At 44.1% G+C, this 15,431-nt stretch overlaps 1 pseudogene; it reads left to right on the top strand.

Moving 5' to 3' along the window:
- The first annotated feature begins 14,677 nt into the window (after window positions 1-14,677).
- Window positions 14,678-14,820, top strand: LOC117706448 (small nucleolar RNA SNORA17; annotated as a pseudogene).
- Window positions 14,821-15,431: the final 611 nt, after the last annotated feature.

The following is a 15,431-nucleotide window of genomic DNA, read 5'->3' as shown; positions in this document are numbered from 1 at the left end:
CGGTGTGCCCTTTGATATGAGTGATAGTTTCTCTAAGAATGATGGGCTCTCAGTTAGGGAGGTTCCAGGAAGCATCTGAAGGACAGGCTATGGGGAATAGAAACATTGAGGTGGGGGTGGATGGGGAAGAGATCTGAGAGACTGAGAAATTCTCACCCAGAATCTTTTAATCATCTTCCTCTTGAACATGAGTCAACACCGACATCATCATGCCTACTGCATGCATAAGCATGGCATTTCATGGTACAGTAAATATAGGGACTTTGCTGACTGTTTATAAAAAAAAAAAAAAAGGACAGTCATAAATGTCTACATAAACACGCAGGACAAAGAGAAGCGCAGCCACTGCCAACTGAAGGGAACATCTGTTTCTCCATTCTAGACCTGGGGGCATTTTGTTGCACCTGCCATGAACGTATTCAATAGGTTCTTGTGACTTAATCCATTTGCTCTCCTTCTCTGGGTGGCCTCACTGGGAGGACTCTCAGCCCATCTAAATTTTCCCAAAGACATGCCCCGTGCTTTACCAAACTCCTAAGCCAGCTTACCCAAAAGCCAGATCAGATCTTGAACTAATTCTATCCTTTCTGTGTTCTGAGTATATCGCTGAAATCAAGACCTTCTCTCCATATGGAAAGGAGGTTTTGTTAAATAGAATGTCTTATTAATTACACTAGTGCTTCTTAGTTACCTGCTCTTTGTGCTGCCACTTGGCAAGCTCTCCTGCAAGGGAACATAGATGCATTTGTAATGGAAAGTGTTGCAGCTCTGAAGAGAAGAATGTCCTGGCAGTCGGGAGTCTAGGAATACTACAAGATCACACTGCACAAGAAGCCTCACACAGAGATTCATTGGGAAAGACACAAAAGGATGACCGTTTCTGCTCAGGACAGAAGCATGTAAGAACTGAGCGGGAAGTCGACTTTATGTAGGGCAATGGTTCTCCACCTTCCTGATGCTGCAACCCTTAATCAGTTCCTCATGTCGTGGTGACCCCCCTACCATAAATTTACTTTCCTTGCTATTTCATAAGTAATTTTGCTACTATTATTAATTGTAATATAAATATATCTGATATGCAGGGTATCTGATGTACCATCCCTCCCAAGGGGTTGTGACCCACAGGTTGAGAACTCCTGATGTAGAGTTTCTTAGGGGTAGGATTTTCTAGGGAGATTTCCAGGGTGAGGACTGGTGGGATTTCAAGCTGTGAGTTTGGGGCAATCCCAGGGATTGGTTGGGATTTTGAGCACAGAGATTGGTGGGATTTTGAGCTCAGGGTTTTGGTGGGGAGCTCAGACTTTTTACCCTACACTCTCTCATTTGTGATCTGGAATTTGAGCCAAAATAAACCCTTTTTTCCTTAAGGTGCTTTTGATCAAGGTATTTTATCACAGCAACAGAAAGGGAACTCAGAAGGGGAGGAGCCATGCCTTGTTTTCTTCCTGCCTTCTCCTGTTTGTTTTCTCAGCCGATCCAGAGGTTTTTCTAAGTGGGCTTCTACACATTAAGTTTCTCTTTTCCTTAAAAAAAAAAATGTTGTTGGGGTCCACACTAGCCCCACGTTGGGGCGGCCAAAAAATGTCGCGGCCCAAGCAAAATGTTGAGGCCCGGGCTGCCCTGCGTTTAGGGCGGCCACTCTATCCCGGCCCAAGCTGCTGTTCCGGTCCGCGGGTCGGGGTTCAGCAAGAGAGAGGGTGAGGGCAGACTCGAAGAATGGAGACCAGACAGAGTGTGATTCAATCACGTTTATTCTTCAGTCTCTCTTCTTCTCTCCAAGTCCCTAGTTCCTAGTCCCTAGTGCCTCCATGTTCCAAGTTACTTCTTCCAAGTGCCCTGCTACCTGTCTTCTCTCTGCTGTGTCTGGTTCTCTCCTCTGTGTCTTCCTAATGTCTGATGTGTCTCCTGTCTGCCTCTGCCTTTTATATGTCTTACTTCTAAGCCACGCCTCTAAGTTACACCTTTAATCATGCCCTTAGGTCTTGTCTCTAAATCTGATCTCTACACTTCTAAATCATACTCTTAAGTCACACACCTTTAATCTCACACACCTTTAATCTCACGCACCTTTAATCTCAAGGTATCTAAACCAAGATTATCGGAGTGTGCTCAGCTGTTGTAGGCTATTGTAATCCAAGTCACATGTCAGGGTATATGGCTCAAGATGGCTGCAAAGCTGATAGCCGCTTTCTGCTAAAAGTCAGCCCCCAACAAAATGTGGTAAAATACAGGCATAGTTAGCACTAACTGTCAACTTGACAACATCTTACCAGAGAGACCAGTCTTTTGGCATGTCTGTGTGGTACAATCTAGGTTAGCTCAGGCTCTGGGCATACTTGTAAGGGATAATCTAGGTGAATTAGGTTAATTAAGGTAGGAGGAACCTCTCTAACTAGTGGGCTAAAGAGAAAGGGGAGAGAGAGCTTGACTACACATTCTGTGCTCTGCTTCAAGACTGGATACAATGTAACCAGATACCTCAAGATGCCTGGCAACAGGGGTTCTCCCCATGATGAGCTTTAAGTTGCAAATTTCAGCCAAAGTAAAGAAACCTTTCTAAAGGTTTCTTTAAAATGCCAAGTCATTTTATCACAGAAATGAGGCAAGTAGTTATTACAAATATACCAACAAAACTCCCTTTTCCCAGGACTAAGTGTATGTCTGAGTGGCATTATGGACACCCACAGTGGTGTGCAGTGACTACAAACACTCACCATCTCCAGAATGTTTCTGTATTCTCATTCTGAAGCGCTGAGCCCACGAGCTCTCCTTTCCTTTCGTGTCTGATTTATTCCATTTAGAATACTGACCCCCCAGATTCACCTAGATTATATCATGAGCCACCTAATAATTTTCAGATTATGATGAGATTATGGTGTATAATATAAATTTATCTTCTTTGTATTGTATTGTAGGGCATGGCTTCTTAATGGTTTATTACTTGTGACCCATTTTCATAGGAGAAATTCCTATGAGACTCTGGATATGTAGGTATATAAGATAAGTGGACCAAATATTTGATGAGACAGGGTTTCATGTAGATCCGACTTGCCTCTAGCTTGCTAAGTACTGAAGGATGACCTTGAATTTCTGATCCTTCTACCTCTACCCCCCAAGTACTGAGTTTGCAGGCAGGCACCACCCCACCCAGTTCTATGTGGGGCTGCAGATTGTGCATATCTGACAAGCACTCTACCAACTGAGCTAATCCCTAGCTCTAGAAGATTATTTTAAAACAATGCTTTCTTTTGTGTGTGTGTGTGTGTATATGTGTGTGTAAAATTATATTATATATATAATTTTACCATTTACTAAAGATGAAAGCAAGTTTGCATACTAATAAGATGGATATGGTTGCTTATTTCTATATAAAGATTTAAATCTTGGGTCAATATTTGCTTCCGTGGAACCTAGGGAATGCTCAGTAATTTTTTTTTCAGAATTGCTCAGTATTTTTATTGTAATTGTTAATGCTGGAATGACAATTCTCAAAAATGTTCAGCACACAATGACCAACTGGAAATTCTGTCTTAACCCCAAGATAATTAACAACTTAATTTAACAATTTTTCATCAAACCCAATTTAGCAACTCAAACGGCAATTAAAATCAAACATTCTGACACAAGCCAGAGATATAATACCTGATACTTATGTGCCGAGGAATGATGAGAGGACATATTACATGTCTTTGTTTTCCATAATGAAATCATTATGTTTCTGTAAGAGAAGAAAACTTAGTATAGAAAAAAAAAAAGAAAACAAAAACAAAAACCGAGATGCATAGCACAGAGCAGTGCTAGATCTGAGCCAAGGGTTGTTTTGTTTTGTTTTGTTTTTTTGAGACAGGGTTTCTCTGTGTAGCCCTTGGCTATCCTGGAACTCATTCTGTAGACCAGGTTGGCCTCAAACTTAGAAATCCACCTGCCTCTGTCTCCCAAGTGCTGGGATTAAAGGCGTGTGCCACCACCGCCTGGCTTTTTATTATTATTATTATTAGATATTTTATTTACAGTTCAGATGTTATCCCCTTTCCCTATCACCCCCACACACCCAGAAACCCCCTATTCCATCCCCCCCAATGACTTTTTGGAACCATTGTTGATTAACTATTTTTGGCTCAGGTCTGCTGGCAGGGGCAGCTCCTGGCAACTTTTGATTGGCTCCCTGTGAGTGGGGTGGTTTTCCTGGAATTGTTTTTTCTTTTTATTTTTTTTTAAATTGGATATTTTATTTATTTACAATACAGATGTCATCCTATTTCCCCATTTCCCCTCCCTAGAACCCCCTATCCTATACCTCCTCTTCCTTTATGCTTTTATACCATTTTGATTACATGCATGTATTAAGGTCAGTTCTAGGTTGAGAGTCTAGTAATAAAATAGATGCAAATAGTCAAAGAAAAAGCAAGGAATTAAACCCAATTACGTGAAAACTCCCGTCTGTGATCACTGTTTCTAAAGGCTTATCAAAATGACCAAAGAATTTGAGCCTACTTCCCTGTTGAGGACTGCACTGTCTCACACTTTGAGGCTAATTTGCTGTCTACACTGCCCCACGCTTTGGGGCTGAGTGCTCTGGTCAAGAGAGAGAGTGGGGATGGAGGGGCAAGAGATTCGAAGAATGGAGACAAGACAGGGTGTGTGGTCAAGTCTCGTTTACTGTCTCCCACAGACTATATTCTCCTCCTATTGACTACTCTTACAAGGAAATCCTGGATATTTATACACACAAGCAGGAGAACACAGGTGAAGACATTTTACCACGTGCACCATGCAGCTGGGGTCACTAAACAGCAAAACAAGCTATGTGGGATAAGCAAGATATTTATCAGAGTGTGCTCAGCTGTTGTAGGCTGTTGAAAAACAAGTCTCTATCAGGGTATATGGCTCGAGATGGCTGCTAAGTTGATAGCTGCTTTCTAGCTGCTTTCTAGCCGCTTTCTGCTTAAAGTCGGCTCCCAACACTTCCCTGTCATAGCCCAAGTTCATTTTCATGTCTGAAGCCTACTTTCCTTGTTCTAGCCTAAAATTTAGATTCCTATCTGAAATTACTTCTTTGTTCTAGCCTAAGATTTAGATTCCTGCCTGAAATTACTTCTTTGTTCTAGTCTAATGTCAGATTTCTGCTTGAAGCCTACTTCCTTGTCCTTGGCCAATGTCATATCCCTGCCAAGCAGCCCATTTCCTTGTCCTTGGCTCATGTCAGCTTCTTGCCAAGCAGCCCCAAAGGCTCTCCACCTCTCCCCCTTTTTTATTTGGTTAACAAGACTGAGCCTGTTTTAGGTCGTTCTGACAAGAATGCTTTCCTTACCTGTCATGGAATATGCAGTATCAAGATCAATGCACTTCTGTCTTAGGTTGGTAAGGCTCTGTGCAGAATCTTACCCATCAAGCCAAGGTTTTTAAGTAACCTTGTTGGCCTTGTGTGGCTGGTGTGCAGGTGTGTACAGAACATACTGTGAATTCAGAACCAAGGCTGAAGTGAAGTCCCAGGATGTGACAGAAGTGAAGGTTGCCAGAAATACCTCATACTCACAACATGCTTGATTTGGGACTCATTTTTGATCATTCCATGACCCAGGTCTTATACTCCTGCCTAATTTTCATGCCCACCCACATGACCCTCACATTCAGTTACACAACCCTAATCACATGTGTGTTGTAGTACAGTGTGTCTCTAGAATGTTCTCAGTTTGCACAACTGAAACTCCATTCCCAATTCCCTCCAACCTATAGTCTCTAACGCCCATTGTTATACTTAGTCTTTCTAAGTCTGACTTCTTGTGTAAATGGAGTCATACAACATTTACCTTTTTGTGACTGGTGTATTTCCTTTAATATCCATGTAACATAAGACTGGGCATTCTTCTTAAGGATAAATAACATTTCATTGTATGAATATAGATGCTCTAAAAAGCCTTTTATCATTCAATGGCATTACTACATTGCTGTCTCTTTTGGTTAATATCACTAATGCTGTGATGAGCAAACTAATGCCACAGTTTGGATAAGGGTCACACAAGGCCTGGGCATTAGCTGATGCAAGCTGTTATGGGTGGAGCCTGGTGGAGGAGGCCGGGTTACAATGGTTATGGTCACTGACAGAATTAGCCCGTCTCCTGTCTGTGTCCTTCACTGGCACAGCTAGTGGGCAGCTGTCTCCATCCGGTGTTCTGCCAAGACATTCTGCCTCCATGTGAGCCTAACACAGGAATAAGAAGACAGCATGGGTGGAATCTTCTGAAACCACGCCCCCAAGTAAAGCTTTTCTCTTTGAAATAGGGTCTCCTGCCCAGCAGTGGTGTCGAATGCCTTTAATCCCAGCACTTGGGAGGAAGAGGCAGGTGGATCTCTGAGTTTGAAGCCAGCCTGGTCTACAGAGTGAGTTCCAGGATAGCCAGGACTGCACAGAAAAACCCTGTCTTGAAAAAAACAAACAAAAAAACCTCAAAAAACAACAACAAAAAAGCAAGCAAGCAAGAAAGCAAGAAAGCAAGCAAGAAAGCAAGCAAGCAAGAAAGCAAGCAAGCAAGCAAGCAAGCAAGAAAGAAAGAAAGAAAGAAAGAAAGAAAGAGAGAAAAAGAAAGAAATAGGGTCTCCTTATGTGGCCCAGTTTGGCCTCAAACTCCTGAAATCAAGACCCTCCTCCTCCTTAGAGGAGCTAGAACGCATGCTGCCATGGCAACTATTCTTCTCTCTGTGTGAGTTAACCGCCTAGGTGTTTTTTATCTGAACAGAAATTTAACACAATGAGTATGAAAATTCTCCTCTGAGATCCTGTTTTTCATACACCTTTGATGTGTGTATTTAATATACACTTTGTCTATCACTGTGACAAAGTACCCAGTTAAAATGTTCTTTAAATGGGGAAAGATTTACCTTGTCATGATGTTTGGGGTTTTAGCCATGATGAGCCATCTCCACTGCCCTAATCCTGTGGCAGGAGGGCATGGTGAAAAGCTTCTTACCTCTTTCACCAGGACACACCTTTCTCAGGTGCCTATACCGACCTGTCACCTCCTACTAAGACTTGATCATTGAAGATGGAGGTTACTGACAGGTCTCAACACTGCCATCAGCTGAGGACCCAACACATGAGCCTTCTGAGCCACTTCATATACAGACCATAACCACATTCCTAAGTGAGATTGCTCACTTGTGTGGTGGTTGTAGGTGTAAATTTTGTGGGGTTTTACTTTGCTTTGTTTTTTGGGGGTTTTGTTTGTTTAATTTTGGGTTTTTGTTATTGTTTGTTTTTGTTTTGCAACAAAGTCTCATGTAGTCCAGACTGGACTCAACTCACTAAGTATCTGAGGATGACCTTGAATTCTACTGGGAATCCTTCCTCATCCATCTCCCGGGTGCTTGTGTTATAAATGTGCACAACCTCTGGTGCACATGACACTCTACTGGCTAGTGACACCCCCATCTATATGTCTAATGTTTTGAGGAATCTCATGAGCTTTTCCTCAGCAGCTGCACCGTGTTACACTGGGCACTCTTTGCAGTCTCTCCTTGGCAGCACCTAGGAAAGTGGCCATCGTGAGGGGTGTGAGGGAGCAGCTCCCGGCGATGATGAAGGCTGAGGGTCATTTACTGTATCCTCTGCAGGTGTTTATGCCCTCCCTCCCTCCACACTTCCCTGAGCTTTTCCTTCCCATCCTTCTTTCATGGATTCATGCTAACAGCAGATGAATCTAATAAAAATATATTTGGTCTTATAAACTGGGAAGAAGGGAAAAATGGTCACTACAAAGGTATATTTGTGGCACTGGAGATCAGACTCTTTGGATGCTTCCCACTCTTCCTGAGGTTAAGCTCCCAGCATCCACTTCATGGGGCACACAAACTCCAGCTCCAGGGAATCCAATGCCCTCTCCTGGTCCTACACCCTCCAGCTTCCAGAGTTGCCCCACCCCCACTCCAATCTCTTTCTTGAGTCATCAATTTTTTTTTCTTTTACCAAAATTGCTTCCATTAGCACACGGATGTACACACCCTCTGGTCACTGTCTTATACTTTTGGTTTTCCCAGAAAGCCTTCAAAAATTATCGTCACTAGCTCTTTCCGATTTAACTTCAGTAATTCAAGACCAATATATACCAAGCTAGCTTTCCCATCTGCAGGCCACAACCCACCTCTTCGAAGCTTGCCCAGGGACCTCACTTTGCTGAGTTGAGCACATAGTCCTAGTAATGGTTCAGCCAACAATGGACCAGGTAGCTGATGGTATGGGTAGCTGACCCAGAAGATCATAACAGAGCCTAAAACCCCTTTCATCTCCCAATTTTAGAGTACACTGTCTTTGTTTTGCAGTAGTTGGATATATCAATAATGAACACTGTGTTACAGAGCTAGTGAGATGACTCCCAGGTAAAGATATTTGCTGTGCCAGCCTGTGGACTGAGGTTTGACTCCTGGACCCCACAGTGGAAGGGATGAAGGAGAGGGCTGATCCCTACAGGTTGTCCTCTGACCGCCACAGTGAGACTGGTCATGCATGCTCCTGCACACATCCGCACACACAAATAAGCAGAATAAAAATTGTAAAATCTGTATTATAATGTCCTACAGCATTCATTATAATAACATGGGGATGGGTTTTCGGGTTAGAAGCAATAGGCTATCCCATAATTGTATCTGTGGAGGAGGAGACACTTCTAGGCTTGGATAAGTATCCTGTGACCTCCCAGCCGTGTGTTTTTCAGATGCATCTCTTCCTTTGTGCCTCGTGTCAGTAAGTCCCCTTCCAGGTAGCCTGACTTGCTGTGTTGGTTAGTCCATGTCACATTGATACAACCTAAAGTCATCCGAGAGGAGAAAAATCTCAATTATGAAAATGTCACTCATAAGACCAGGCTGTGGGCAAGCCTGTAGGACATTTTCTTAATTAGGGATTGGTGGGGGGTGGCCCAGCCCACTGTGGGTGGGCTCATGCCTAGGCTGGTGGTCTTGGGTTCTATAGGAAGCAGGCTGAGCAAGCCATGAGTCCATGGCCTCTGCATCAGCTCCTGCCTTGTCTGAGTCCCTGTCCTGGTTCCCTAAATTGCTTTGGTCATGGTTTTCCATCACAGCAACAGCAGTCCTAACTGAGACACTTGGATTCTAGGATCTTCGTTCTGATAACCGATGTAGTGTCTCTCTCTACCCCTCTCCTCTTAGCCCATTTCTAAAAGTTTCTTCATGCAAACTATTTCCTGTCAGGTCTTCCCCTCCCCCACACCACAAAGCTAGACTGTCATCTTTCTCTTTTCTCTCTTGCCTTTCTCATCTGACTTTGAATCCAAGGTTCTTCTGCCTCAGTCCAAGGTTCTGCCTTCCCCTAAACCAAAGCAGGTTGTGTCACAGCTATGACTCAGAGTGTGGTCACAGCCTACAACACTGCTCAATGGCTGTGGGAGCCTAGGGTCGCTTTAAATTACCTTTAAAATGTACAGGATGATCTATCAATGGTCCTTGCTACAAAGCCCACTGCTTCTGTGTGTTTCTGAATATTTATAAGAAAGCGAAGTGTGGTGTCCAGGTGTTTTCTCCTTGGTCTCTCTCTTCTTCATGATCAACCTGTCACCAGACTGATAACCTGCCGCAGAGCCGGCATCTTTCAGTTCTCTTTGCTAAAGCACCATGGGGAGGTGCACTGGCTGAGCCATGGGGGAACCTCTGTCTTAGGATAAAACCTGAAACATCATGTTGGCGGCACTTTTGCCTTTAATATTTCCGACCCTGGAAGGACAGCCCAGGAGTGTAGAGAACTGGAGGTTTTCGTGAATGGGCTCCATGGAAGTCTATTAAACCATTGATGAAGTGTCAGGTGCCCTTTCTACAATACAAGGTATAAATGTAAGAGGCTTTTCTGTGAAGCAGGAAGTAACTGGGTGCCAAATGTGAAAGTGTGGGCTTCTCTATGCCTGCCCTTGCTTTGAATAATGCCATGGAGATCTGGTATATTTATTAAAAGCTTCAGGGGCTAAGCTGGCAGATTCTGATATTCTAACCCAACTATACTGGTCTGGCCATCTTGGTCTCCCTCTGTTCTTCTTCATTCTTGCCCTCTTAGCGACTCCTCCCCCACCGGAGACCCTCTGCCTTTTGTCTCAGGGCACAGAAGTCTCTCTTATCCTCCAGTCCAGATATAAGATGATAGCTCTTTACTGACCAATCAGAAGATGAGGGGGTACCATGCTTTACCAAATAGGGAGTCAGGAAAGCTTCAGAATAATGACAATACCAAGGGCCTGACTGCAACCAGAAATCAGCATGTGACTACAGTGCACAAAACCCTTCCCCAACAGCAAGGACTAGAGAAACCTGAGCTAAAAGGTCCTCCACTCAATTTGTGATTACTTCTCAATATTTATTAAGTTTCTATGGTATTCCAGTTCCTCCAGAGTACTGTGTGCTTAGTAGTTGTGTGGTGCTGTACTTGGTGCCCAGTATCATCCTTCCACTAACTTCCCACGAAGTGACTCATGGCTGTCTTTCTCAGTAAGGAAATTAAAGCTAAACTCCCTGGTCCTGGGAAGATAAAGGACTGGAACATCTGAGATCGGAAGTAAGTAATCGGCCATCTTAGCCTCAGCTCTGGTTTTCTGCCTCTATTTACTTCCCTGGTTCATCATTCCTAAGAAGAGTTCTAGTCTCATGTCTCCTGACCCTTCTGAGCTGAGTGGGTGGTCTCAAATAGTAGCCAGTGTCTTATTGGTGTGGGACCGCCACCTACTGGTAAAGTTACGCAACTGCAAGAGCGGGCACGATGTGTGGGGCCAGAGGCAGCAAAGTGCACTGGCACATGTCCAAGGGGCCAACTGGGGTTCCTTCCTCTCCTCACCCACACACCTAGGAAAGGCTACAAGAGGTCTGACTTATGGTAGGAGTAAGACACTCGGGTTAAAAGTAAAAGGAACAGGGGAAAGGATGGCCAAAGGTGACGTGTTCCGACATTATTCAAAGGTATAGGTGTGCAATCATGCACGGTGCACCGTAACAGCACCACTTTCCAAATGCACGGCATTTGAAAGTTGCCTTCCCCTGAGCGGTGAGTGTGAAAGTCACACCCAACGCCTGCTGCACATTTGCTAACCCTTATGAACAAATCTGCCAGTGACCCGTGATTTCTGCGAAGTCACAGCAAGCTTCGTATCTGGATGATTCTGGAACATCTGGTAAGGTGCTTTGCTTTTCCTGTAACCGAGTTATGAAATACAAGTAAAACTAAGAGGGTGTGCTCTGTGTAGTTAAAGAACAAGTGAATCTTCCATAAGTCATGTTGGGATAACTAGAAAAAAGAATGTTGGGGCCAGCGAGATGGTTGCGTGAGGAAAGGCTAGCTATATGGCCAAGGTATTTGTAAATAGAGTTTGAGTCTGAGTCTTATTTCTGAGAGCATGGGACTAGAAGCAAGAACCAGGGCCTGAGCAGCATCCCCAGTGTAGTACCTGGCGATTCGCGTGTGTGTGTGTGTGTGTGTGTGTGTGTGTGTGTGTGTGCGCGCGCGCACGTGTGTCATGCCTGTGCATGAGTGTATGGAGGTTAGAAGTCTTTGGTGTCTGCCTCTATCACTCCCCACCTTGGCTTTAGAAATGGGGTCATCCCTGAACCTGGAACTCAGATTTGCCAACACTTATTGGCCAGGAAGTCCTTGGATATCCAATGGCAACTGGTCCCCAAAGAAAATATTGTTATGTTTTAAGATCTAGACTGAGCTTTGAGTCACTATGAAGTAATTGAGAACATGATGCATTAGGTGTGAGATCATCTTGAGTCTTAGCTAGAGTCCCTTGACATTCAATTAACCTATAAAGATGTCAGAACAGGCACTGTGGAGATGCGGTATCACCAGGGAAGGTTCTGGTAGGTGTACATGTCATCTAGTAGAAACATTTACTGTGAGTGATGTTTAACTTCCTGAAGTCGGAACATTTCTCAAGAGAAGATACGGAGGCCAGCACCAGTACACGCCACAGTTCACACCATGTCTCCATGTCTATAAGGAGTCGTAGGCATGGCACACGGTTCTGAAAGCACCTTGCTGGGCAAGAGCTGACAAAACCTCATCCAATCATGATAAAAGATCCTAGAAAAGTATTCTAGAATGCATTGCGAGGAAAAGAAATAAAGTTATGTCGACACCCGTTAAAAACGTCTAAAGGGAGACCTAGCGTCTACAAGAAAAGGCCATTTGGAAGTGCGGGCTCAAAGGATACAAAGTCTGAATTATGTGAGATGGTAAATTCAGGAAAGCAGGGCTCCACCCGGGACTTACAGCTAACAGTACGGGATTGCATAACGCAGCTTGCTGAGAGGGCAGATCACATGTTAACAATCTTACCAGAATAACAATGGTACGTGGGAGAAGCCCAGGGGAGGAGATGGATTCACCGATCTAGATACTGATATGCATTCGAGAGTATCCTCAAACTTCCCAGTTCGCATACATTAAATGTGTCCAATTTATGGCACTTCTATGCCAGCAAATTGTTCTAAGTTTTTAAAAGAGTGTTACTGTATTTCTTTATTTTGCACACATACACGTGTGGTTATGTGTTCCTTGGTGTGCATGTTGAGGTCAGGGGGCAACTTGTGGGAGTCTGTTATGTTCTTCCACCTTGTGGGGCTCAAGGATAGAACTTAAGTTTTCAGGCTAATCCATTCTGCCAGCCTACTTTTGAGTTTGTTTGTATTTTGTTTGTTTGTTTAATAATTTAGAAACCATCATGAAATTGTAAGTCAAACACATGCATAGAGATGGCAAGGCATTAATGAAGTTTTAAAAAATAGTGGTCTTCAGAGTTGAGGACGCTGGGATTCTGTTACTGAACCTGATATCCACACACGGCAGCGTGGGATGTTTTGTCTCAGATACTACCCCCACATGTGTGCAGTATCTCACTGTAAAAGCAGCCTTTAATCGCCGATGTAATTGTCATCTCGGAGGCTTCCTGTTTCTGTCTGCCAACCTACGCCTAGTCTTGCAAGCTGTTAGCCTCCATACAAGCTAATCTACGCCTAGAATGTTTTCAGCCTCTGAGACGTACAGCTGAATAAGCTTACCCTTTCCTTGTTCCTTCTGATCTTTGTCTGGCTGGTTCAGCTCAGCTGTTCTGTCTCAAACTCCTTTCTAAGATGGCTGATTCAGTCTGACTTCTCTCCCAGCCTTTGACATTTTGCTCTGCTTGGCCTCAAACAAACTCTGGTAATCTGTTCTAATCCTCTGAGTCCGTCTCCTTCTGTCTTCACCTGTGTCTGGCTCATTCTCTCTTCAACCTGTCTCTTTAAACTCTCCTGGTGAAACTGCATTTCTCTCTCTCTCTCTCTCTCTCTCTCTCTCTCTCTCTCTCTCTCTCTTTCCCTCTCTCTCTCCAGTCTCTTAAGTAACTTCTTTTTTCTCTCCCTTCTCTCCTTCTCTGAAAGTTGGGCACATCCTGTTCTGTCAAATCTTTCTCTGATTCATCACTTTGTCTGCCACTCAATTAGACATCACTTTCAAACATGGATGCTTCCTTCTACAAACTAACTTTACCTTCATTGTTTGGGATTAAAGGTGTGTACTAAGGGCTTGTCTGTATTCCAGCCAGAGGGATTAAAGGTATGTGCTAAGGATTGAGCCACAGCACAAATAGAAACAGGTTTTCCCAGTAAACAACACAATCTCAGGGTTCACAGTGTGATCAAACATCCTGCAACATTTTACAATAAAGATGTGCATGAGTGAGCCTGAGGAGCAGGCTCAGGAGTGTTTCTCACTGCATCCTGCAGTCAGCTCCACTGAATCTGACCTCTACTATGCTGCAGTTTGTGAAAGTTAACTTGATTGTCAATTCAGCAGGTTTAGAGTTGTCTAAAAGACAAGCCTCTGGTCATGGCTCTGAGGGAGTTTCTAGACTGAGTTGAAGTGGAAAAGCCCACCTATTGTAGGCTGTACCATCTCACAGGCTGGGGTCCCAGACTGGACACCAGGAGAAAGTGAGTACTGTGGTACCATTCATCTCTCTTTGTGTTCACAGATGAAGTGTGTGCACAGGTGCAGGCAGATGGGGATACACCACACATTGAGAGAATAGTGGAGTTCACTCTCGTCTGGGCCTAATGGAAGTCCCTGCCCAATGTTTTAGCTAACAAGACTGTTCAACTATTTTTTTATTTTTAAATAGAAAGACTTGAGTATCTCCCTCCCAAATAAAGCCAACCCAGGCAACTTGGTTCAGCATTCCCAATGCCAGATGACCAACTTGAAAACAGGAAGCAAGAACTTACTGGACCATTCATTTCGAATCAACCTACACTCTGGTTCTTCTGTATGCCTGTTAGATGTGCCAGATCATTTATTGTAAATATCGGTGGCAATTTGGAGGTTTTTAAAAAATATTATTATTTTTTATCCAAGTAAAATCTCGGATTAGTTTACTTCATTTGTCTAGCCTGGCACTGGTTGCTTTCACAAAACTCCTTTGAATTCTCCATCTGTAATGACTCCATTATATTTGTTTTGAAAGCCTCTTAGACATGAAGATGCCAAAGTGCAAACACGTCTGCTAAGTCAATGCGGTTTATGATTTCCTGCTGCAAAACTGTAATTGTGCCTTCTGATTATAATAATATTAAGATGAAGATGTGCCATAGCCAGGTCTCCTGGTGGGAGTGTTCCTTGGTGGCTGAGCAGGAAACAGTCTCAGAACTGGTTTCACATTGAGTCACAAGTGTGTCAGTAGGTGGCAGTGCTGAGTCACAAGTGTGTCAGTAGGTGGCAGAGAGGAGAAAGGCTATGTCTGCACTCAGTGGCTGGACATGGAGCTAGCCTGAGAGGACCTTCAGTCTGACAGTGTACATGCCCAGACTGTGCAAGCCCAAGGCAGATGACCTCCCCCCTCCCCGTGGGGCCTGGGGTGAGAAGCAAGTCTGAGATGACCACCAGTCTGGCCTCATACAGGCTTTGGGGTGCAGGCAGCCCAAGATGACCCCTGCCTGGTGCCATAATACATTGGTGGCATATAGAACTCCTAAGACCACTCCTACAATGACCTCAGACACTCAGAGACCCTAGGCATCACTAAGAGGAGCAAGTAAGTGGTAGAGAAATAGGAGCGAAAGAGAAACAGAAGGATGTGTGTTGGGAGCCAACTTCTAGCAGAAAGCGTCTATCATCTTTGCAGCCATCTCGAGCCATATACCCTGACAAGAGACTTGTTTTCAACAGCCTACAACAGCTGAGCACACTCTGATAAACATCTTGTTTTCCCACATATCTTGTTTTGCCTTTAGTGCCTCCAGCTGCAAGGTGCACATGGTATCCATGCCTGCAAGATGCACAGTGCACGTGCTATCTACGCTATATGTCTCTTCCCCTTCATCCCCTCTCTCTCTCTTGCTAGACCCTGACCCATGGACCAGAGCAGCAGAGCGGTCCAGGACAGATGTGTATAGTGATGATATTT

Source organism: Arvicanthis niloticus, chromosome 3 (genome assembly GCF_011762505.2).
Source record: "Arvicanthis niloticus isolate mArvNil1 chromosome 3, mArvNil1.pat.X, whole genome shotgun sequence".
Taxonomy (NCBI): Eukaryota; Metazoa; Chordata; class Mammalia; order Rodentia; family Muridae; genus Arvicanthis; species Arvicanthis niloticus.
This window is presented reverse-complemented; position numbering and strand designations above follow the sequence as displayed.